We start from the raw sequence: 25,970 nt of genomic DNA on the forward strand, positions 1-25,970 counted from the left end.
TCACTCCCACGGCCCTCTCACTCTCTCACGGTCCCCCCTCACTCTCCCCCAGCCCCCCCTCACTCTCCCCCGCCCCCTCACTCTCCCACGGCCCCTCTCACTCTCCAACAGTTCCCTCACTCTCCCCCGGCCCCCCCTCAATCTCCCCCGGCCCCCTCACTCTCCCACGGCTCCCTCTCAATCTCCCCCGGCCCCCTCACTCTCCCATGGTCCCTCACTCTCTCATGGTCCCCTCTCACTCTCCCCCGGCCCCCTCACTCTCCCACTGCCCCCTCACTCTCCCCCGGCCCCTCACTCTCCCCCCGGCCCCCTCACTCTCCCATGGTCCCTCACTCTCCCCCGGCCCCTCACTCTCCCCCGGCCCCCTCACTCTCCCATGGTCCCTCACTCTCTCATGGTCCCCTCTCACTCTCCCCCGGCCCCCTCACTCTCCCCCGGCCCCTCACTCTCCCTCGGTCCCCTCACTCTCCCTCGGTCCCCTCACTCTCCCTCGGTCCCCTCACTCTCCCACGGTCCCTCACTCTCTGTCGGCCTCCCTCGGCTTGATCCTGGTCTCGGGCATTGTCTGTGTGGAGTTTTTACCTGCTCTTTGTGGACCACGTGGGTTTCCTCCGGGTGCTCTGGTTTCCTCCCTGTAAAATGATTGCCCCCATCATGTAGGGAGTGGATGAGAAAGTGGGATAACGTAGAACTAGTGTTGACCAGGGCCCGTTTCCATGCTGTATCTCCAAACTACCTAAACTAAGCTTAAATTCCCCTGCTTCCATGCTGGTATTGAAACTCTGGGCCTACAATGCTGAGAACATTAGTCAGCACTCTGTATCTTCCCTATTGTACTTGATTAGTAGAATCAGTAGAATTATCTGATCAGATGGAATAGCTGGCAAAACAAAGGTCTTCATTGCGCCTCGGTACATGTGACGATAATAAAGCTGAACCTAAACCTAAATCCAGCTGCCCACTCCAGTGACTGAACTACAAGCGTACAATGTCTTTCACTCAAAGGGATTGAGTCGGGGCATTGAGCACTCTGCTTCAGGCTCTGAGAATGACATTGCGTTATAAAGCACACGTCCCCGTGGATTGTCACCTTGTGGTGGTGGAGAAGCTTGTGTGGTCCTGAGATCTTGAGAGCGATGCCACCTGGAGCTACGCTCCTGGTAGGGTCACCCATGGCGGTAAGGTCGAGGGGGAGGTCCCTGACAAAGAGCAATCCAACCAAGACCTCAACGGTGGAACAGGCGGAGGGAGGATGATGGCTGACTTTAGTGGAGCGTCACAACGGCTGGGAAGGCGGATGGATGAAGGCCGCAGTGGGCAGGTGCTATAGATGGGAAGGTAGACGCTCCCACCCCCACGAGTCTTGGGCAGATGAGGCTCGCCAGCCTGGGAAGACAGTCCATCTAGGAGAGGGAAAACTCTGATCTTAAACCTCCACTGCCTTGTGGCTATATCCAGTCATGGAAAAGGCTCCAGGAGTAAACCTCAAGAAAAATCCAGGGTCGGAGTCCCTAAGGCAGTTGGTCGTTGTCTACAACCTCGTTCTGGCAGCTCCTGCGATGGCGCTGGTGCCAAACTGTAACGGCTCTGCTGTTCCTTTGGATCGATCAGCGATGAGGAGAGGGTGGACGTGCTGCACGGGCAACAGCCTGTCCTTCATATGACATCGCCCAGGCTTACATCCGATCCACACATCCACGCTGCTCTAGCCGAGGTTTGGAGCAAGCAGCCAACACCCAGGATGCATCACCCATGGTCGGCCATCACCGAGGGGGACCTTAGCTTAGCTTGTAAAGCACAGCACAGGCCCTTCAGCCCAACCCGTCCATGCCGACCAAGTCATTGTTGAAGAGTGGGGATTTGTAGTCTGCGGTAATGTTTGACTTGGGCAAAAGAGGACACGCGAATATTTTACCAATGTGCCATTGTGTGGTGGGATATTCCCTCACGATCTCAGTCCAGCTCAGCTCAGTCCAGCTTATTGTCACGCCCCTCCCCCAGTGCAGAGTGAGACAGAGGAGGCAGTGAGTGGGGGAGAAAATGGAGGTCCAGATTTGGGGGTTAAAACATCATGATTAAAACGCAGTAGAAATAAATTCCGTGTTGTCAAAACCAAACTGAATAATAGCGAACTTTTCCAGCATTGCAGATTCATTCTATCCAGTGGATTTCCCAGGCATTACCAGCTTACACTGGAACCTCACCAGTAGATGGTAGTATCTCATTTCAAGGTGTAACATTGAGTCAGAGGCATAGATGTGGCCCTTCAGCCCACTGAATCCATGCCAACCCTTTTTCACCCATCCCATTTCGTTCTCCCCATGTTCACATCAATTTCTCCCGGAGTCTCTCACACACCCATCACAAGGGCCAATTAATCTACACACCCACATGCCTCTGGAAACCGGAGCACCCGGAGGGAGCCCACGTGGTCACCGGGAGAACGCACAAACTCCACGCAGACAGCAGCCGAGGTCAGGATCGAACCCGGGTCTCTGGCGTTGTAAGGCAGCAACTCTACCGCTGCGCCACCGTGCCGCCCCATGTACACAGCTTCATTCCAGTTAGTTGTGGACCTCGAATCCTCCTTCTTGAGTAGGACCTTTCATTCTCTGTGTTTCTCAACAGTTTCGTTTAGTTTAGAAATACAGCACGGAAACAAGCCCGTCGACCCACCGAGTCGGCGCCGACCAGCGATCTCCGCACACCAACACAGGATACTACACATACACTATGGACAATTCACATTTACACCAAGCCAATTAACCTTCAAACCTGTACGTCTTTGGAGTGTGGGAGGAAACCGAAGATCTCGGAGAAAACCCACGAGATCATGGGGAGAACGTGCAAACTCCGTACAGACAGCACCCGTAGTCGGGATCGAACCCGGGTCTCCAGCGCTGCAAATGCTGCAAGGCAGCAACTCTACCACTGCGCCACCGTGCAGCCCACTGCTGGCACTTATTTTTTAAATTCCTACTTCAAAATGCTTAAGGAAGTAGCCTCAGAAATAGTGGATGCATTAGTGATAATTTTTCAAAACTCTTTAGATTCTGGAGTAGTTCCTGAGGACTGGAGGGTAGCTAATGTAACCCCACTTTTTAAAAAGGGAGGGAGAGAGAAAACGGGGAATTATCGACCAGTTAGCCTAACATCGGTAGTGGGGAAAATGCTAGAGTCAGTTATTAAAGATGTGATAGCATCACATTTGGAAAGTTGTGAAATCATCGGACAAAGTCAGCATGGATTTACCAAAGGCAAATCATGTCTGACGAATCTTATAGAATTTTTCGAGGATGTAACTAGTAGAGTGGATAAGGGAGAACCAGTCGATGTGTTATTTCTGGATTTTCAGAAGGCTTTCGACAAGGTCCCACATAGGAGATTGGTGTACAAACTTAAAGCACACGGTATTGAGGGTTCAGTTTTGAGGTGGATAGAAAATTGGTTGGCGGACAGGAAGCAAAGAGTAGGAATAAACGGGTCCTTTTCTGAATGGCAGGCAGTGACTAGTGGGGTACCGCAAGGCTCAGTGCTGGGACCCCAGTTATTTACAGTGTATATTAATGATTTGGACGAGGGAATTGAATGCAACATCTCTAAGTTTGCGGATGACACGAAGCTGGGTGGCAGTGTTAGCTGCGAGGAGGATGCTAGGAGGCTGCAGAGTGACTTGGATAGATTAGGAGAGTGGGCAAATGCATGGCAGATGCAATATAATGTGGATAAATGTGAGGTTATCCACTTTGGCGGCAAGAACAGGAAAACAGAGTATTACCTGAATGGTGACCGATTGGGAGAAGGGGAGATGCAACGTGACCTGGGTGTCATGGTGCACCAGTCATTGAAAGCAAGCATGCAGGTGCAGCAGGCAGTGAAGAAAGCGAATGGTATGTTGGCATTCATAGCAAGGGGATTTGAGTTTAGGAGCAGGGAGGTTCTGCTGCAGTTGTACAGGGCCTTGGTGAGACCGCACCTGGAGTATTGTGTGCAGTTTTGGTCTCCTAACCTGAGGAAAGACGTTCTTGCCTTAGAGGGAGTACAGAGAAGGTTCACCAGATTAATGCCTGGGATGGCGGGACTTGCATATGAGGAAAGACTGGATAGACTGGGCTTGTACTCGCTGGAATTTAGAAGACTGAGGGGGGATCTTCATATCATATCATATCATATATATACAGCCGGAAACAGGCCTTTTCGGCCCACCAAGTCCGTGCCGCCCAGCGATCCCCGTACACTAACACTATCCTACACCTACTAGGGACAATTTTTACATTTACCCAGCCAATTAACCTACATACCTGTACGTCTTTGGAGTGTGGGAGGAAACCGAAGATCTCGGAGAAAACCCACGCAGGTCACGGGGAGAACGTACAAACTCGTTACAGTGCAGCACCCGTAGTCAGGATCGAACCTGAGTCTCTGGCGCTGCATTCGCTGTAAAGCAGCAACTCTACCGCTGCGCTACCATGCCGCAGAAACATATATAGAAACATATAAAATTCTTAAGGGGTTGGAGAGGCTAGATGCGGGAAGATTGTTCCCGATGTTGGGGGAGTCCAGAACCAGGGGTCACAGCTTAAGGATAAGGGGGAAGTCTTTTAGGACCGAGATGAGAAAACATTTCTTCACACAGAGAGTGGTGAGTCTGTGGAATTCTCTGCCACAGAAGGTAGTTGAGGCCAGTTCATTGGCTATATTTAAGAGGGAGTTAGATGTGGCCCTTTTTGCTAAAGGGATCAGGGGGTATGGAGAGAAGGCAGGTACAGGCTACTGAGCTGGATGATCAGCCATGATCATATTGAATGGCGGTGCAGGCTCGAAGGGCCGAATGGCCTACTCCTGCACCTACTTTCTATGTTTCTATGTTTCTATGTTTCTAAAATATTGACTCGCTGACTAACTTCCACCTATAGCATTTCTTCTATCAGCTATTTGTTGCTTTCCATCTGACACCAGTACTTGTTCTTTCAGCCGATCCACATTTGAAATCACTTTTCATGAGGTTTCTCCTGCAAATCACTTAGTGGCCTTTATGAGCTATTGATTTTAACATTTCCCAACTCCGATTCTCCAGTGGGTTTTGTTTTTTAATTAACAGACAATTTTTGCTCACTTTCATTACCAGTTCTGCCATTTTCCTTTTATCCTGTATCTGTCCACGGTGGGAGGTTTGATTGTAACCTGGTAGAGTCTTTCCACTGACAGGATAACACGCAACAAAAATGCTTTTCACTGTACATAAGTGACCACGAACTAAGCTAAGTAGGAAAGAAAAACAGCAGATGCTGGTTTAAGTCAAAGATAAATCAAATCTGAAGAAGGGTCTCGACCCAAAACGCCACCCATTCCTATCTCCTGAGATGCTGCCCGACCCGCTGAGTTACTCCAGCATTTTGTGTCTACCTTCCATGAACTAAGCTAAACTATACTAAACTAATGAAGGGTCTTGACCCGAAACGTCATCCATTCCTTTTCTCCAGAGATGCTGCCCGACCTGCTGAGTTACTCCAGCATTTTGTGTCCATCTTAAACAAATCGAAACGAAACTAAAGTAAACTAACCATTTCTTTTCTGAGTCCAACTGATACGGGTCTAATGTTGGAACTTCTATTTTAATTTCCAGTGTCGCCTTTGAACACAATCTGACCTGCTGCCGATGACATTCATTAGATGGAGTGTAACGTCGAGCTGCTCCTTCATTTCTACTCCTTCCTCCCACCTACTTGGCCAGTGGTGGAATGAATGATTCCAGAGGGAAGGGAGATCTGTCTGCTTGCTCCTTATCTTTCTCTGCTCCACCCAACGTACACCCCGCACAGGACAGGTTTGTCCCAAGTGCTCCCATGCAGTTCCTGCCCAATACTATCCATTTATGGGTCCAGTCAGCCACAGACTAGATTCAGAAATGGATCCTACCCACCACCTTCGACATGGTCTTCCCCACTACGTTCATAAGTCAAAGAAACAGATTTAGGCCATTCGGCCCATCAATTCTACTCCACCATTCAATCATGGCCGATCTATCTTTCCCTCTCAATCCCATTCTCCTGCCTTCCCTCATAACCCCTGACACCCGTACTAATCAATAATCTACAGTGCCCTCCATAATGTTTGGAACAAAGACCCATCATTGATTTATTTGCCTCTGTACTCCACAATCTGAGATTTGTAATTGAAAAAATTACATGTGGTTAAAGTGCACATTGTCAAATTTTATTAAAGGGTATTTTTATACATTTAGGTTTCACCATGTAGAAATTACAGCTGTGTTTATGCATAGTCCCCTCATTTCAGGACACCATAATGTTTGGCACACAGGTGTTTGTAATTGCTCAGTGTGTTTAATTGCCTCCTTAATGCAGGTATAAGAGAGCTCTCAGCACCTAGTCTTTCCTTCAGTCATTCCATCACCTTTGGAAACTTTTATTGCTGTTTATCAACATGAGGACCAAAGTTGTGCCAATGAAAGTCAAAAAAGTCATTATGAGACTGAGAAACAATACAACTGTTAGAGACATCAGTCAAACCTTAGTCTTACCAAAATCAATTGTTTGGAACATCATAAAGAAGAAAGAGAGCACAGCACTGGTGAGCTTTACTAATTGCAAAGGGACTGGCAGGCCAAGGAAGACCTCTACAGTTGATGACAGAAGAATTCTCTCTATAATAAAGAAAAATCCCCAAACACCTGTCCGACAGATCAGAAACACTCTTCAGGAATCAGGTGTGGATTTGTTCTGTCTGCAGAAGACTTCATGAACAGAAATACAGAGGCTACACTGTAAGATGCAAACCACTGGTTAGCTGCAAAAATAAGATGGCTTGGTTACAGTTTGCCAAGAAGTACTTAAAAGAGCAACCACAGTTCTGGAAAAAGGCCTTGTGGACAGATGAGACGAATATTACCTTATATCAGAGTGTTGGCAAGAGCAAAGTATGGAGGAGGGAAGGAACTGCCCAGGGTCCAAAGCATACCACCTCATCTGTGAAACATGGTGGTGGGGGTGTTATGGCCTGGGCATGTATGGCTGCTGAAGGTACTGGCTCACTTATCTTCATTGATAATACAACTGCTGATGGTAGTAGCATAATGAATTCTGAAGTGTTCATTCTATCTGCTCAAGTTCAAACAAGTTCAGAGTAGACATTCTATCTGCTCAAGTTCAAACAAATGCCTCAAATCTCATTGGCCGGCGGTTCATTCTACAGCAAGACAATGATCCCAAACATACTGCTAAAGCAACAAATGAGTTTTTCAAACCTAAAATATGGTCAATTCTTGAGTGGCCAAGTAAATCACCCGATCTGAACCCAATTGAGCATGCCTTTTATATGCTGAAGAGAAAACTGAAGGGGACTAGCCCCCAAAACAAGCATAAGCTAAAGATGGCTACAATACAGGCCTGGCAGAGCATCACCAGAGAAGACGCCCAGAAATTTCCCAGGATCCGCCCACACGAGCCAGCGTAACCCGACAGGCTGCCCACCGACAAACAAAGAGGGCCACTGAGAGCAACTCGACGGGCCGCACTGCTGGGAACGAGGGACATGGTGGGCATCGTCTCTAACTTTGTAGATCATAACTCGTGTAATTTTATTTTGTTTGTTGGTCAGAAGGTCAGAACTGATCGGAGCTGAAATAGGCCATTCGGCCCATCAAGTCTACTCCACTATTCAATCATGGCTGACCTATCTCTCCCTCCGGACCCCATTTTCCTGCCTTCTCCCTATAACTCCTGACACCCGTACTAATCAAGAACCTTTCTATCTCTGCTTTAAAAATATCCACTGACTTGGCCTCCACAGTCTCCTATGGATGCCTTCCACCACACAGTTTCTGCACTGTCTTAGAAATCAGCAGCATAAAATATCTGTAACCATGCCTACCCTTGAGCTGAAGATAGACACAAAATGCCGGAGTAACTCACCGGGACAGGCAGCATCTCTGGAGTGAAGGAATGGGTGACGTTTTGGGTCGAGACTTGGTTTTTGTCCACCCTTTAGCAGTATGAACGGAAGGAAAGAATACACATTTTAGGGTAGTTTAGAGATAAAGCAGATATGGAAACTGGCCCTTTGGCCCACCGAGTCCGCACTGACCCACAATACTGTGCACCAGCACTATCCTAGGGATAATTCACAATTTTCTATGGAAGCCAATTAACCTGCAAACCTGTACGTCTTTGGAGTGTAGGAGGAAACCGGAGCACCCGGGAAAACCCCATGCAGTCTCGGGGAGAACGTACAAACTCCATACAGCCAGCACCCGTGGTCAGGATCGAACCTGGACCACTGGCGCTGTAAGGCAGCAACTCTACTGCTGCGCCACCGTGCCATCCCAGAAAGGTCTCAAAACTTAGCACATGCAATTACTTTCTCTGAGGCATAAATCTAAAGATATGCTTTAGAGCAGATTGGAATTTTTGAAATAATATCCCAAATCCAATATTTATTCAGCTGAACTGTCTCGATTTCAGCATCAAGTGTTTTATGCTGGTATAGGCGACCAGAGAAGATTCTATTCTTGACGTATTATGTTAGATCTGAGCTAACTGTTCCTCTGTACATTCCTTCAAACTCACCGCACTGATACATCCAGAGGATCTATCGATAAGATAGTACAGAAGGAGTGTCTATACTCGTATGTGAACCAAACACAGTCCGAGCCCTAGCATACAACTGCCATTGATTTATTTGTCCATTTCAGGTCAATTTTGTTTCTTCGCAATCTCCCAAGGTGGGATCTCCGAGAGCTGAAATTGATTTTGTAGAGAAACCACAAGTAAATAATTTACAGCAATAAAACTTAACAGGGAGATGATTGAGATGGAATTATCACAGGAAGTTCAGCAAGGGGACAATGGGCTTTCTTTCGTACGCACAAACGCACACTGTGGCTCGCTAGGTGACGTGGAGGTGTGGCTCGACCGTGAAAATGTTTAACTGCGTGAAACGTCCAAGGAAATGAAATGCCCAACGCAAGGGGCCGGCACGGTGGCGCAGCGGTAGAGTTGCTGCCTTGCGGTGCTTGCAGCGCCGGAGACCCGGGTTCCATCCCGACCACGGGCGCGGAGTTTGCACGTTCTCCCCGTGACCGCGTGGGTTTTCTCCGAGATCTTCGGTTTCCTCCCACACTCCAAGGACGTACAGGTTCGCAGGTAAATTGGCTTGGTGTAATTGTAAATTGTCTCAGGTGTGTGCAGGATAGTGTGCGTTCTCCAAGAACTTATGAACTCATGAAATGGTTTCACCTGAGCCAGTTTGCTGAAAGTTGCCATCGAACCATTGTGCCATGTTTTGCAGATGGGTGCCAAGATTCCGTTAGTCATGATTGAAGGATATGGGGAAAATATGAGAAACTGTTCCTGAATCTGGAGGCGTGTTTCCAAACATCTGTATCCCCTGCCTGATGGGAGAGGGGAGAAGAGGGAGTGAGACTCGCCCTAAATTTTGAGTCATTGAGGCACTTTAAACATATTGGGAGGAGGAATATTGTTTAATTTAGTTTAGAGATACCACGCGGAAACAGACCCTTTGGCCCACTGAGTCCGCGCCGACCTGTGATCCCCGCACATTAACGCTATCCTACACACACTAGGGACAATATACATTTATACCAAACCAATTAACCTACAAAACCTGTACGTCTTTGGAGTTTGGGAGGAAACCAAAGATCTTGGAGAAAACTCACGCAGGTCACTGGGAGAACGTACAAACTCCGTACAAACAAGCACATGCAGTCAGGATTGAACCCGGGTCTCGGGCGCTGTGGGGCGGCAACTCTACCGCTGCGCCACCGTGTCGCCTGTTGTCCTAGTTAGGGATATAGTTGAAAGAGCCAGAGAAAGGACAGAGCTTTCTTGATGAGAACGGGTGTCAAGGGTTATGGGGAGATGGCAGGACAATTGAAATAGGAGGCAGAGATCAGCCATGATTGAATGGCGGAATAGACTCGATGGGCCGAATGGCCCAATTCTATTCCTATAACTTGTGAACTTGTGAGCTGCAGGATGGGCGGTGATAACCAAAATCTGTCAGGTTGTAATCAAAACATATACTTATGAATTAGAGTTAAGATGTTTGTAAGGTGGTGAGATGTGGTAACACAAATGGACTTCTCATTCACCGTGTAGTGCTGTGACTTGGTGTCGACCACTCGCCCCTGAGAGGAGTGGTGAGGAGCCTGGCAACACCAGAGCCGAGCCTGACTTATACAGTGCACTTGAGAGGGAGTGGTGCAAGTTTAGTTCGGTTTAAGTCAGTTTAATTTAGTTTATTGTCACGTGTACCGAGGTACAGTGAAAAGCTTTTGTTGCGTGCTAACCAGCCGACGTAAAGACAGTACATGATTACAATCGACCACAGGGTGCAGACACATGATAAGGAAATAACGTTTAGTGCAAGGTAAAGCCAGTAAAGTCCGATCAAAGATAGTCCCAGGGTCCCCGATGAGGTGGATAGTAATTCAGCGCTGCTCTCTGGTTGTGGTAGGATGGTTCGGTTGCCTGATAACAGCTGGGAAGAAACTGTCCCTGAATCTGGAGGTGTGCGTTTCACACTTCTATACCTTTTGTCCGACGGGACAGGGGAGAAGAGGGACTGAGTGCGATCGTTTGAATGAGACATCAAGCACATAGGTTTATCTTTTTTCCCGGATGAGAAAAAAAGTCCAAAATAACTATTTTGTAGGAGAGCTGGGGAGAGATTCAGAACACCATGGCTGATACGCCTTCGTAACTGTGCAGGAAGGAACTGCAGATGCTGGTTTACACCAAAGATAGACACAACATGCTGGAGTAACTCAGCGGGTCAGGCAGCATCCCTGGAGGAAAGGAATGGGTGACGTTTTGGGTCGAGACCCTTCTGCAGACTGAGAGTCAGGGGAGTGAGAAACTAGAGGTATGAAAAGTTTCAGAACAATCAGAGCTGATTAAAGGTGCAGAACAAATCTGACTCACTGTAACATTATCTGGTTGTCATTACATTGCTGTTTGGGGGAGCTTGTTCTGCATTAAGGCAATGCCACATTTCCTGCATTAAGGCAATGTCTACACTTCAGAAAAGTATTTTATTGATGCTCAAGTGCTCAGGGAGTTTGCTAAATGCAAGTGGAAACCAGAGTTTCTCTTGGCTTCACCTTGGAGCCTGGCCTGTGCGGTAATGTGGAACTGAAGGCCAAGTGATCTCCAAATATTATCCGAAAGTTGTTTCACATGCCTTGCAATTATACTTCAAATATTTGCAGCTATAACTTTCGATCCTTAACAATGATCACTGGTATTAATATTAATGTATACCTGGTGACGAGCTGTTTTTTCTCAAAAAGCATTCATTACATAATAGACCCAGACACGTACACACATATATTTAACCTAATGTAAAATAATTATAACATGGGTGCAGTTAGGCTTTTCTCAATAATATGCAGGAACATCATTTGTATATAATGTGGAAGGAAATCTTTGCTGGTTTAGTTCATAGTGAACAAGATAACATGCAGTTCCAGGAGAGAGGTTTATACCCTGTCGTGTACACTGTGTTATTTTGATTATAAGCTGTTCTTTTTCAGGGTGGAACTTTTAATCGTCATCATGAAAACAACACATTTAGGTCACTGAACTTCTTTATTTCCCGGTTAAAACATTGTGGCAGATTGTTCAGAGTTTAGAGAGGTACAGCGTGGAAACAGGCCCTTTGGCCCACTGAGTCTGCGGCGACCCATCGATCACCCATTCGCACTAGTTCTATGTTCTCCCGCTTTCTCATCCACTCCCTGCAAACTAGGGGAGGCAATTTTTGGGGCAAACGCGCATGTCTCTGGGTTGCGGGGGGAAACTGGAGAAAACCCACACGGTTGGTTTACGGAGAGAACGTCCAAACTCCACAGGATTGAACCCGGGTCTCTGGCGCTGTGGAGCAGCAGCTCTACCAGCTGCACCAGCCTAAAATGAAGACTTTGACTTCACCCTAGATGGGACTCGAACCCACAACCCCTGGCTTCGGAGGCCAGTGCCTTATCCATAGGCCGCAAGTGCTTCATTGTGAAATTGTGAAGTGTAAATTTGAACCTGAGAATACAGGGAGAAACTGGCAGGTGGGTGACCTCCTGGGCGGGCTGGAAAGGAAGGTGCCTTTGGGCTTCCTGAGGAACTAGCCTGAAAGTGAGTGTGGTAGGGGAGGTAAAGATGCACAACATGGGGGATCTGAGAGAAGAACAGAGAATGTTTGAGTGGGACATGGCAGGAGGTGGTAGGAGAAAATAAAGGGAGATATAGGATGGAATAGGGGTTACAAGTAGGACAAAGAAGTGACAGTGAATGGGCGTTCTACACCGATCACAAGTGCGGTAACATGTTGGGCCAACTAAGATCCAGGCCTCTTGCGTGATGGGAGAAGGGGGGAAGAGGGAGTGGCCAGGGTGTGACACAGTGTGCAAGAGGCAATATCTACCTCGGTGAATAGGTTTGGAAAGCTCAGAGTTAGCATGTTGGGTAAAAAAAATGTTTAATCATAGCACACAAAAGCGAGCGACATGGAAATAAAGTGGCAGTAAAATCAGTCAGGGCGTGAAGCGTGATAGAAAGGAAATATCACACAGGAAGTGAGTACAGGTGGAGGAGTTGCGATATATTTTCACTGAACCATGAATGGCTGGGAGAGAACTGAACTTGCCACATTCGACAATGTTCTGAACCATTAGAGAGACCCTTGAATGTTTTACAGATGTCAACTGAAGCTGCAAGTGATTCCCCACTCTTCACTCACTCCTAAACATCTGTTTTTTTTATAGGGAACATGTAAATAATGGATGCAGTATGTTCCAGCTTGGGACATCTTGATCGTTGGTCTTTTTCTTGAAAAAAACCCCAACTTCACTAACTCGAAGATAGCCACAAAAAATGCTGGAGTAACTCAATGGGCCAGGCAGCATCTCTGGAGAGACGAAATGGGTGACGTTTTGGGTCGAGACCCTTCTTCAGACTGGTCAGGGAAAAGGGAAACGAGAGATGTCGACAGTGATATAAGAAAATAACTGCAGATGCTGGTACAAATCGAAGGTATTTATTCACAAAATGCTGGAGTAACTCAGCAGGTCAGGCAGCATCTCAGGAGAGAAGGAATGGGTGACGTTTCGGGTCGAGACCCTTCAAAGGGTCTCGACCCGAAACGTCACCCATTTCCTTCTCTCCTGAGATGTTGCCTGACCTGCTGAGTTACTGGGTCTCGACCCGAAACGTCACCCATTCCTTCTCTCCAGAGATGCTGCTGCCTGACCAGCTGAGTTACTCCAGCATTTTGTGTCTACCTTCAATCTAAACCAGCATCTGCAGTTCCTTCCTACGACTTCACTAACTCTTTGAGTTACAGAAGAATCTTGTTAACTATAGGCTCAGTTGCTGATAGTTCAGATAAACAGCTCTAAATGTCTGAGGTATAATTGAATTTGATTATTCGTGTGACTGAATACTGGGAAATCCTCATTCCACTGCTGATGCGTGTGTTTGTCTGGATCTGCCCTGTCAAATATTTAATAAAAGTCATTTTTTACGGTTTGGGTGTAAACTTGGCATAGCTCTCGCATAAAATCCATAATGTTATGAAATAAAATTAGAAACAAATCATGTTCGAAACACTCAACCGGTTAGGCAGCATCTGTAGAGGCAGATGCAGCAATCGTTCATTAGAACTGGGAAATGTGATGGAGAGAAAAGGGGGAGTTGGGGGGGGGGGGGGGGTTGGGTGAGGGGGGATATGTAAGAGAGATCAAAAAGGGGCATATCTGATTAGTTTAGTTTAGTTTCGAGATACAACATGGAAACAGGCCCTTCAGCCCACTGAGTCTGCACCGACCAAAACGTACAGACAAGCACCCGTAGCCAGGATGGAACCCAGGTCTCACGCTGTGAGGCAGCAACTCTACCGCTGAGCCACTGTGCCATGAGGCAGAAAGCAAGAGAGATTTAACCTGTTCAGTGCCACCCTCAAGCACACTCGGGTCATGGCCAATAGTGAAGGTAAAGACTTGGCAGTGAATAGGTTAAAGGATGAGATGGGAGTGCAGAGGCTGAGAGCAGGTGTCAGTACAAAAGTGTTATCTGGAAATACTGAAATACTGAAGGAATGTAGAAAGAATGCTGAAAATCTGGTATGAAAATGCTAGAAATACTCATCATGTGATACTTAGAAAATAGGTGCAGGAGGAGGCTATTTGGCCCTTCGAGCCAGCACCGCCATTCATTGTGATCACGGCTGATCGTCCACAATCAGTAACCCGTGCCTGACTTCCCCCCATATCCCTTGATTCCGCCAGCCCCTACAGCTCTATCTAACTCTCTTTTAAATCCATCCAGTGATTTGGCCTCCACTGCCCTCTGTGGCAGAGAATTCCACAAATTCACAACTCACTGGGTGAAAAAGATTTTGCTCACCTCAGTTTTAAATGGCCTCCCTTTTGTTCTTAGGCTGTGGCTAGTAGATTAGTAGGCGAATTTGCTTTGGTTAACTTGTAAATTGTCCCTAGTGTGTAGGATAGTACAGGGTAATCGCTGGTCGTCACGAACTTGGTGGGCCGATGGGCCAGATGCACACCTAACTTTCCTTTTACCTTCCCCTTATATTTATTTCTCTGGATCCACTTTTCACACCTCTTCGATCCTTATCTCAAAACATATAAAATTCTTAGAGGACTCGACAGGGTAGATGCAAGTAAAATGGTCCTGATGTTAGGGGTGTCCAGAACCAGGGGTCACAGTATAAGAATAGGGGGCAGGCCATTTAGGGCTGAGATGAGGAAAAACCTCTTCACCCAGAGAGTTGTGAATCTGTAGAATTCTCCGCCACAGAAGGCAGTGGAGGCCGATTCACTGGATGTTTTCAAGATAGAATTAGATTTAGCTCTTAGGCCTAAGGGAATCAAGGGATATGATGAAAAAGCAGGAAAGGGGTACTGATTTTGGATAATCAACCATGATCATATTGAATGGCGTTGCTGGCTCGAAGGGCTGAATGGCCTACTCCTGCACCTATTTTCTCTGTTTCTATGTTTCCATCTCACACTTTTTGTCTTTTCATCTCTGGCCTTTGTCCAACAATGGTTTCCCAAGTCTTTTCAGATGCTGTCGAGAATTGCTGACCTGAAGTGACAAATAGTCAGAATGGGAAGGGACTTGAGGGAAACCATGGTTTCCAAAATGTCTCCAATCCATGTTCTCCAGAGATGCTGTCTCCAGCACCATCTGCCACAAAGACAATGAGTTGGATTTATTTCCAGTGATTCCCTTATCGCGAAGGTGATAACCATTGAAGTTCCTTGCTCTTGGTCAAAGAACAGGAACTAATCGTAAGGGCCAAGGCCCAAACGATGGCAGCGATGGAATAAAATGGAGGGTCTGGATAACCTGACCGAAAGTCTTGATTTGAATCACCGAGATACTCCAGACCTTTGTGTTTTGGTTCAGTTTAATGTGCTTTGGATTAGTTCATTTTAGTTTAGTTCAGTTCAGTTTAGTTTAGTTTAGTTTAGTTTAGAGATACAGTGCAGAAACAGGCCCTTCTGCCCACTGAGTCCAAGCTGACCAGCGATCACCCCTGCACTAGTTCTATCCTGCACACTAGGGGCAATTTACAGAAGCCAATTAACCTACAAGCCCGCACCTCTTTGAATGTGGGGGGGAAACCGGAGCACCCGGAGAAAACCCACACGGTCAAAGGGAGAACGCACAAACTCCGTACAGACAGCACCCATATTCTGGATAGAAGCCGGGTCTCTGGCGCTGTGAGGCAGCACATCTATCAGCTGCACCACCATGCCGCCTAGAACATCGGGCTTTGCTCAGGATTCCAGATGTGCTGCGAAAGAAAGCAGCCAATGGTGGAACACATCTGGAATAGAAAGCCAAGGTTATCGATAGTTTTGAATTTAGTCCCAGGAAATCAGGAAGGTGGATATATTCAACATCTGATGTTAAAAATCATTTGGACAAGTTCATGGATGCATAGGTTTAGAGAGATATGGGCCAGAAGATTGTGGAAGCCAAGTCAATGGATACTTTTAAGGCAGAGATAGATATGTTCTTGATTAGTACGGGTGTCAGGGTTTATGGGGAAAAGGCAGGAGAACGGGGTTGAGAGGTAGATTAGCCATGATTGAATGGCGAAGTAGACTTGATGGGCCGAATGGTCTATTTCTGCTCCTATCACTTCTGAACTTCTGAACTTTGAACGTATGCACCAATGCAGGCAGGTGGTACTGGTGTAGATGGGACATGTTGGTCGGCATGGGCAAGTTGGGCTGAAGGGCCTATTTCTCTGCTGTACGACTCTGTGCCTCTATGACTGTATTCAATGGGCTTTTATGCGATGTAGATAATAATGGGAACTGAAGATTTCATTGACATCTGCTGGAGAACATCTTGGTTAATCCAAGTCTCCAAGATAGATGGGTGGTAGGAGAGCCACAAATGGTCAGTTAGACCCATCACGCTCCCCCACATCCGATGGGCAGGATTGATCGGAACTTCCAATCAAGGAAACTCTCTGACAATGCAGATAAACCCAAGAAAATAAACTGAATCCAATATCCAATTTAGTAAAAGGTCTAGGAAATCTGTCTCCATGCTCCAAAGACGATCAAATAAAATGAGATGAGGCTGCAGCAAGTTATAAATCCTCAACGCAGCCCGTCCCGATCAAACCCAATGTAATTGAAAATGTCTTTCTGCCTCAGAAACTCGCCCAACTTCCTTAATCACTGCGTGTTTCACTAATTCACCCTGGAGGGTGTTGGCTCTACGCACTGAGACGATTCTGGGATATAAAGCCACATTTGTGTCAACCAACAATCCAACAAAGTCAACAACTTTGGGGGTGCCAAGAAAGGAAAAATCAGTAGTGAAAAGCAACGAAACTCGTTGAGAAACCGGTTCAGAAAATGTTGACTAATTACTGTGCACTTGCTGCGATTTGTTTTAATTCGGCATTTAAAAGTACTTTGGGGTTGGTTGGCAGAAGGGATGGGCCAAGGCGGATGAATGGGCACCAATCTGCCCAGCCCAACGTTTGAGTTTAGTTTAGTTCAGGGATACATGGCGTGGAAACAGGCCCTTCGGCCCACCGAGTCCACACCGACCAGCGATCCCCGCACCACCCTACACACCACCCTACACACACTAGGGGCAGTTTGTTTTACCTTTAACATTTATACCAAGGCAATTAACCTACAAACCTGCACGTCTTTGGAGTGCGGGAGGAAACCGAAGATCTCAGAGAAAACCCATGCAGGTCACGGGGGGAAACATATAAACTCCGTACAGACAGCGCCCGTAGTCAGGATCGAACCTGGGTCTCTGGCGCTGTAAGGCAGCAGCTCTACCACTGTGCCACCGTGCCGTTTCATTGGGACACTGCATGTTAATGCAGCACAGTGCCTCACAAGAACGGGTCCCGCAGCTCACAATATCTGTGCCGAACATGATGCCAAATTAAACTAATCCCTTCTGCCTACACATGCTCCACATCCCTCCAAACACTGCATGTAGACGTGACTATTTAAAAGTGTGTCTGCCCCCACCACCACCCTTGGCAGCACGTTCCAGGCACCCACCACCCTCTGTGTACAAAACGTGTACCACACATTTCCTTTAAACTTTGCCTCTATCACCTTAAAGCCGCTACATCCTCTAGTATTTGATATTTGCACCCTGAGGAAATAGGTTCTGACTGTCTATCGTACCTACGCCTCTAATAATTTTATATACTTCTATCAAATCTCCTCAAGTTCTAGAGAAAACAATCTGAGTTTGTCCAGCACTTCGTACAGCTAATACATTCTAACCCAGGCAGCATACTGGTAAACCTCTTCTGCACCCTCTCCAAATCCTTCACATCCTTCCTGTAGTGACATTCATAAGTTAATACGTGATAGGAGCAGAATTAGGCCATTCGGCCCACCAAGTCTACTTCACCATTCAATCATGGCTGATCTATCTTTGACTCTCTACCCCATTCTCCTGCCTTCTGCCCGTGACTGCTGACAATAGACAATAGGTGCAGGAGGAGGCCATTTGGCCCTTCGAGCCAGCACCGCCATTCAATGTGATCATGGCTGATCATTCTCAATCAGTACCCCGTTCCTGCCTTCTCCCCATACCCCCTGACTCCGCTATCTTTAAGAGCTCTATCTAGCTCTCTCTTGAATGCATTCAGAGAATTGGCCTCCACTGCCTTCTGACACTCTGATGCTGACCAGTTGTCAGTGTGACGGCCGTATTTGAGCAGGTTGTGGAGGTCTACGTTATTAAATTGTTGCGGTCCTTGTGCTGAAGTGGCCGCCAGAAGTCCTGGGAAGCCCCAGAATCCAGACCCGGTGCTACTGGAACTGCCGAAGCTGAGTTTCGAGTCAGGATGGGTGGGACTTGGAAAGCAGCCCAGAGTAGGCCGTGCTCCTGATGCCCTTCCAGCTGGGAGAGGGTACAGGTTGGAAGCTGTTGGAACCAAAGATACTAGAGGAATAAAATGGACCACTCCGTTGAAATCGCCTATACTGAGGTGTAGTACTCAAAGGAGCGTAACGTCCGCCATTTTAGTAGGCAAAACTAAAGTCTGAAGAAGGGTCTCGACCCGAAACGTCACCCATTCCTTCTCTCCTGAGATGCTGCCTGACCCGTTGAGTTACTCCAGCATTTAGTGTCTACCTTCAATTTGAACCAGCATCTGCAGTCATTTTCCAAAGCATCACATGCTAACGGATTCCAATGCCCAGCTCTCTGCCAGCTCGGTGTCTCCTCACTTTACCCTCTTCTGCGCTGGACTGTGCTGACCACCCATGCTGGTCTTTGACCAACAGTCAACTCTAGAAGCCTCTGGCTGCTGGAGAGATGAGGCACCTGACTGCATCTGACTGCTCCCTCTGTTGTGGAACCCATCAGTCAGCCCCATCGTAGATCATTAACTTGCTGAAAAGATCGACCTCAAGTTCCAGTCCCACGTCAGCCCTGTCAGATGAGGACATTGAGCAACTGGCTTCTCCAGGGTGTCCAGCCCATTGTCGTTTCCTTATCACGTGAAAGAGTCCAAATTGCATCACAGCTTGGTTTGGCAACAGCTCAGCTCAAGGTTACAAGAAATTGTTGAGTTGTGGATGTAGCCCACGGTGCATCACCCAGTCCACACCAAAGATACTGGAGGAGCAAGATGAACCACTCCGTCAAAATCGCCAGTACTGAAGTGTAGTACGCAAAGGAGCGTGGCGTCCGCCATTTTAGTAGACAAAATCCGCCGTTTGCTGTGCCTCTCGCAGTGTAATCAGTGTTTTGGGGGAACAGCATGTGTGACGATACCATAAAAATGCAGAATATATCTCATCTATCAATTCACAGATTTTTGTTATTTTTGTTTTTAAATGTTTCTGCAAGTTTCTGCCTACTAAAATGGCGCCGTGACGTACTACGGTTTTTAGGGCCGAGTGGTCTATCTTGCTCCTCTAGTATCTTTAGTTGGAACTATCAGGGTAACATGCCTTGTGCAATGATGGCAAGGTGCCTTTCTCTGCCAGCCCACCACCCTGCCACTGGCCCGGCCCCACCGGTGTGGGCACATCTGAGGAGTTGGTGTAACTTAACCGAACAGCAACATCTCTCTGAGTTCAGCTTTACTGTCCCCACCCTGGTCGTCCTACTAGTTCCACTGTTCGCATCCCTGTATCCCTCCGTTATCACCTCTTCCCCAGCCAACAATGGACCATTGTGGGCTCCACCTTTCCTTGGTCATCTGTTGGCGGCCCAGCTTTGTTCTGGCCTTTTCTTACCTCCCCTCTACTTTGTCTGAAGAAGGGTCTCGACCCGAAACGTCACCCGGGGACGCTGAGTTACTCCAGCGCTCTGTGTTTGTCTTCAGTAAATACCAGCATCTGCAGTTCCTTTCTACCCATTATCTCCGTTTCTCTATCCACAGATGCTGCCCGGCCCGCCGAGTGTCTCCAGCATTCTCTGATTTCATTTCAGATCTCCTGCTTCTACAGTTTTTTGTTGATTTCCACGTCCTTTCATTGAAGATGGCAAGCTTCATGTTCAAGAGAAACACCTTTCCTTTCTAACGCACGACCCGTCAACATTAAGTCAGCTTCCCATTTACCCATATCTTTAGTTCAACTTGTTAACACGGAGAGAAAGACACGCTGCCTAATTGCACAATGTCGTTAATGACAATGAAATCAATCTCTTTACTGTTTCTGTAGGTGCCGTGGGTAGTGGTGGCTTGTGGAAATTTGCAGTCAGGTTTAGTTACATGCGGGGGAATGCCTTTGAAATTCACCCCCTGGAATTGAGAGGTTTACAATGGAGTGCGGACTGTATTTGTATGGAAATATTGTGTGAAAATATTCAAGGAGAACCCACTGCTCCCTCTACTTTGATGGCAAGCTCAAAATATTTCTGACAGACGTTGAAACTCATCACTGAAACCCACGCATTAACTCCATGCCTCGGGATTTAATCTACAAATATCAGAAGTTATTCTTTTTGTAATATTCTGTTATCACTGTCAGATTGCCCACTCTGGAAGCGAAGGTAGAGAAATAATTCCCAGCAGTTTATCAGCATTTTGTCATTGCTCTTTTTTAGGATTTTACCCGAATTAATTTATCACTAGTGTAAAGATGGCACGGTGGCGCAGTGGTAGAGTTGCTGCCTTACAGCTCCAGAGACATGGGTTCAATCCTGACTACGGGTGCTGTCTGAACGGAGTTTGTACATTGTCCCCGTGAACCGCGTGGGTTTTCCCCGGGATCTCCGGTTTCCTCCCGCAGTTCAAAGACGTGTAGGTTTGTAGGCTTAATGGCTTGGTTTAATTGTAAATAGTCACTGGTGTTTGTAGGATAGTGTTAGTGTGCAGGTATCGCTGGTTGGCGTGGACTCGGTGGGCTGAAGGGCCTGTTTCCATGCTATATCACTAAACTAAACTAAAAGGGAGGGTGGGATGCATTTTTGGCACAGAGGAGAGGCAACCCCTGCAAGACCTGCCACAACAGTAGAGCTGCTGCCTTACAGCACCAGAGACCCGTGTTCCATCCTGACTACGGGTGCTGTCTGAACGGAGTTTGTACGTTCTCCCTGTGACCGCATGGGTTTTCTCCGGGTGCTCTGGTTTCCTCCCACATCCCAAAGGCGTACAGGTTTGTAGGTTAATTGGCTTCTGTAAATTGAAAATTGTCCCTGGTGTGTGGGATAGTGTTAGTTTATGGGGACGGCTGGTCGGCGCGGACTCGGTGGGCCGAAGGGCCTGTTTCCATGCTGTATCTCTAAAGAAAACTAAAACTAAACTTGCAAATGGCTGAAAGTGAGATACCCCACAACACAGCTCAGAGAAAGAGACATTGGTTAGCACCTTCCGCTCCATCTCAAAGTACTTTGCAGCTAACAAGCTACCTCCAACCATGTAGACCTCTACCGTTATCATAAACAACCTCTGCTATTTAAATCTGTTTCTGCCCCTTCTCTGATGAGACCTCACCAGCACCGAATCATTATATCCTTCCAATGGTTCAATGATTCAGCGATACTTTATTGTCACAGGTACAGTGACATTCGTTCTTTTTGCATACAATACACTAAGTACGCAAAGATTCATCACCTCTCTGTCAATACCAAGTATTCACTAGTCTAGCTCTCCCATCAGGTCCCTCTTTTTTCTCGGTGGCCCCACTACCTCTCCATCAGTCCGCAGTCTCTCTGGTTCCTGTGGTCGGCCTGACATCCTCTGAAGAAGGGTCTCGACCTTAAAGTGTCCGTGTCCGTGTCCGTGTCCGTGTCCGTGTCCGTGTCCGTGTCCGTGTCCGTGTCCGTGTCCGTGTCCGTGTCCGTGTCCGTGTCCGTGTCCGTGTCCGTGTCCGTGTCCGTGTCCGTGTCGTCCGCGTCCGTGTCAGACAGATGGCAGACACAAAATACTGGAGTAAATGGGTGACGTCTCAACCCAAAACGGTCACCCATTCCTTCTCTCCCGAGGTGCTGCCTGACCCGCTGAGGTACTCCAGCATTTTGTGTCTACCTTCGACTTTAACCAGTTTTTTTCCTGTCACACACATGCCGCCTGACCTTGCTGGGTATTTGCAACACCTGTCTTTACTTCTTATTCATCAGGCACCATCACCATCAGAGTGGTGCATTCAGAAACACACTGGTGCATTTTCAATGATTTGTGGGCTTGAGAGTGAGATTTGAATCCACAACCTTCAGCCACAAAGCAGAAGAACAGCCCAGTCAGTTGCTGTTAGAATAAACAGTATTAGAGGTGAGAGCATAATTAGGTTATTTGTTTGCTGGATAATTCATCAAAACTAGAATAATTTCGTCGAAAAGTAGGTTTCCTCCACTTCAAAGATGTCGTGCAATTGTGTGTAGAAAGGAACTGCAGGTGCTGGTTTATGCCGAAGATAGACACAAAGTGCCGGAGTAACTCAGTGGGTCAGGCAGCATCTCTGGCAAACATGGGTAAGTGATGTTTCGAGTCAGGACCCTTCTTCAGAGTGAACGTATGGGGGGGGGGGGGGGGGGGGGGGGTGGAGATGGAACTGGAGGTAGGAAAAGGCCAGAACAAAGTTGGGCTGGCAACAGATAACCGAGGAAGGGTGGAGCCCACAATGGTCCATTGTTGGCTGGAGAAGAGGTGATAACGGAGGGATACAGGGATGCGAACAGTGGAACTAGTAGGATGACTAGGATATTGTGGGGAGAGGGGTAGTTTGCTTTTCACCCTGTATTAAGAGGACTTTTTAATTTTGCCTACTCATGACTTACAACCAACGGGAGAAATGTTCATTATTGGGTTTCCTCTTCTCTGGTTCACAGCCATGATTCACAGAGTCATGCGAGTCCTTAATTGTTATGGTATGGAAGGAAGGCCATTCGGCCCATTGCATCCATGTCAGCTCCCTACACCAAGGCAACAATACCATTTCCGCCCTCTTTCCTCAATTGGATGAGATGATGGTTCAGTTGCCTGATCACAGCTGGGAAGAAACTGGCAGGGACAGTACCATCCCAGCTGTTATCAGGCAACTGAGTCATCCTATCAACAACTAGAGAGCGGTCCTGAGTCACTATCCACCTCATTAGAGACCCCTGGACTATTTAGAATCGGACTTTGCAGGACTTTATCTTGCACTAAACGTTATTCCCTTTATGCTGTATCTGTACACTGTGGACGGCTCCATTGTAACCATGTGTTGTCTTTCCACTGACTGGTTAGCACACAACTAACATTTGACGATACACTAAACTAAACCAAACATACCCCATAAAGCTGCAAATTGTTCTTTCTCAACTCCAATTGCAAGTGTCTGCAGTATTTTTGAACAACAACCCTGATTTTTCAAATTACAATACTCAGACCAAACTTAATCCATTAACAACCACCATCCCTCCCCCCCACCCCACCCCCCCCCCCCCCTTTGCACTTTTTCCTTTCACCATGAATTTCTCCCCTCTTTGACTGTATCTCATAAGCTCCGTTCTCTTCTGAAGGCACTGGTTGCCATTATTTCCAGCGCAGGGTGGCACAGTGGCAATCAGTGCCTTCATCAGCGGTAGAGTAGCTGCCTTACAGCGCAGAAAGCCGGGTTTGAACCTGACTACAGGTGCTGCCTGTACGGAGTTTGTATGTTCTCCCTGTGACCACGTGGGTTTTCTCCGGGTGCTCCGGTTTCCTCCTACATTCCAAAGACGTGCATTTTTGTAGGTTAATCAGCTTCTGTAAATTGCCCCTAGTGTGTTGGATCGAATTAGTGTGCGGGGATCGCTGGTCAGAGTGGAGTCGGTGGGCCGAAGGGCCTGTTTCCACACTGTATCACTAAATTAAACTAAACTAAACTAAACTAAACTAAACTAAACTAAACAAAACTAAACTAAACTCTCTCCTCAGTGGTGAAGTCCAGCTCCTGATCACAAGGAGTGACAAAATCATCATTACATCCTCTTATTGTATATTTTCCCCCCAATGATAAATATGGTGTGTGAGCTATAGGGAGAGGTTGAATAGGCTGGGTCTCTATTCCATGGAGTGCAGGAGGATGAGGGGAGATCTTATAGAGGTGTACAAAATCATGAGAGGAATAGATCGGGTAGATGCACAGAGTCTCTTGCCCAGAGTAGGGGAATCGAGGACCAGAGGACATAGGTTCAAGTTGAAGGAGAAAAGATTTAGTAGGAATCTGAGGGGTAACTTTTTCATACAGAGGGTGGTGGGTGTATGGAATAAGCTGCCAGAAGAGGTAGTTGAGGCTGGGACTATCCCATTGTTTAAGAAATAGTTGGACGGGTACATGGATAGGGCAGGTTTGAAGGGATATGGACCAAGCACAGGCAAGTGGGACTAGGGTAGCTGGGACATTGTTGGCCAGTGTGGGCGAGTTGGGCCGAAGGGCCTGTTTCCACACTATATCACTCCATGACTCTATGACTCTATGACTATGACTCTATGACTCTGTGACTATGTGACTCTGTGACTCTGTGACTATCATGACCTCATCTCCATCAGTCCACATTGCCCAATTGACTCACTTTTCCAAACCATTAGTTGACATCATAGACTCACAATGACCTCACAGTCGGCCCAGGTCAGTGTAACTCTTCTGAAAGGACATCAAGGCAATATGGTCCGTGCAGAGCAGTTGTACTGGAGTGGCCCCAAGAACGGAATACTCCAGTTATTTGGGGAAAACAGAGATTGTTCTCGGAGCAGAAAAGGTTAAGTAGAGATTGAATTGAGGATGAAACAAGGAACTGCACTTGCTTTAGTTTAGTTTAGTTTAGTTTAGAGAAACAGCACAGAAACAGGCCCTTCGGCCCACCGAGTCCACACCGACCAGCGATCCCCGCACATTAACACTATCCTACACCCACTAGGGACAATCTACACGTACACCAAGCCAATTAACCTACATACCTGTTCGTCTTTGGAGTGCGGGAGGAAACCGAAGATCTCGGAGAAAACCCACGCGGGCACGGGAGAACGTACAAACTCCGTACAGACAGCACCCATAGTCGGGATCGAACCCGGGTCTTCGGTGCTGCAAGTGCTGTAAGGCAGCAACTCTACCGCTGGTTTATAAAAAAAAGACACAAAGTGTGGGAGAACCTCCGTTTCAGGTCAGTTTATTGTCACGTGTACCGAGGTACAGTGAAAAGCTTTTGTTGCTTGCCTCAGTAGGTCAGGCAGCATCACTGGAGGACATGGATAAGTGACGTTGAGGCCTTAGAGTAAAGAAGGGGAAATAATTCATCATTAATCTCAAGGCAATTCAAGAACAAGAACAGAAAACAACGGAAATAAAAACCTCAGCATCTGCGGAAAGCGAAAGAGTTAGTGTTTAGGTTAGAGACACAGCGTGGAAACAGAGCCTTCGGTCCACCAGGTCCGCGCCGACTTGTGATCACCCCGTACACTGGCACTACCCTACACACTAGGGACAATTTACAATTTTTACCGAAGCCAATTAACCTACAAACTTGTACGTCTTTGGAGTGTGGGAGGAAACCAGAGCACCCAGAAAATACCCACGCGGTCACGGGGAGAACGTACAAACTCTGTACAGACAGCACCCGTAGTCAGGATGTAACTCGGGTCTCTGGCGCTGTCAGGCAGCAACTCTACTGCTGCACCACCGTGCCACCATTTAATTGAAGACGCTTAGTCGGAAGGGAGAAAGAGAGCAACCAAGTTAACCACGGTGGCAGGGAGGCTGGGGAGGCAATGGGTGGAGCAGAGGCAATGGCTGGGATAGGGGGGTCACGTAGCTGCTGTGGGGCTGATCAGCTTCGACTTGAACAACTGAGAATCAACAGCAAAGGAACGAGAGGCCCTTTGAGGAAATATTTCTCTAACGTGGAGTGTTGCTGAGGGCAGTGGATACACGCGTTTAACAGCAAGTTACAAATGAGGATTGGAAAAGCACTTGAGGAGACACATTAAGAGAC

Source organism: Rhinoraja longicauda, chromosome 30 (genome assembly GCF_053455715.1).
Source record: "Rhinoraja longicauda isolate Sanriku21f chromosome 30, sRhiLon1.1, whole genome shotgun sequence".
Classification (NCBI taxonomy): Eukaryota; Metazoa; Chordata; class Chondrichthyes; order Rajiformes; family Arhynchobatidae; genus Rhinoraja; species Rhinoraja longicauda.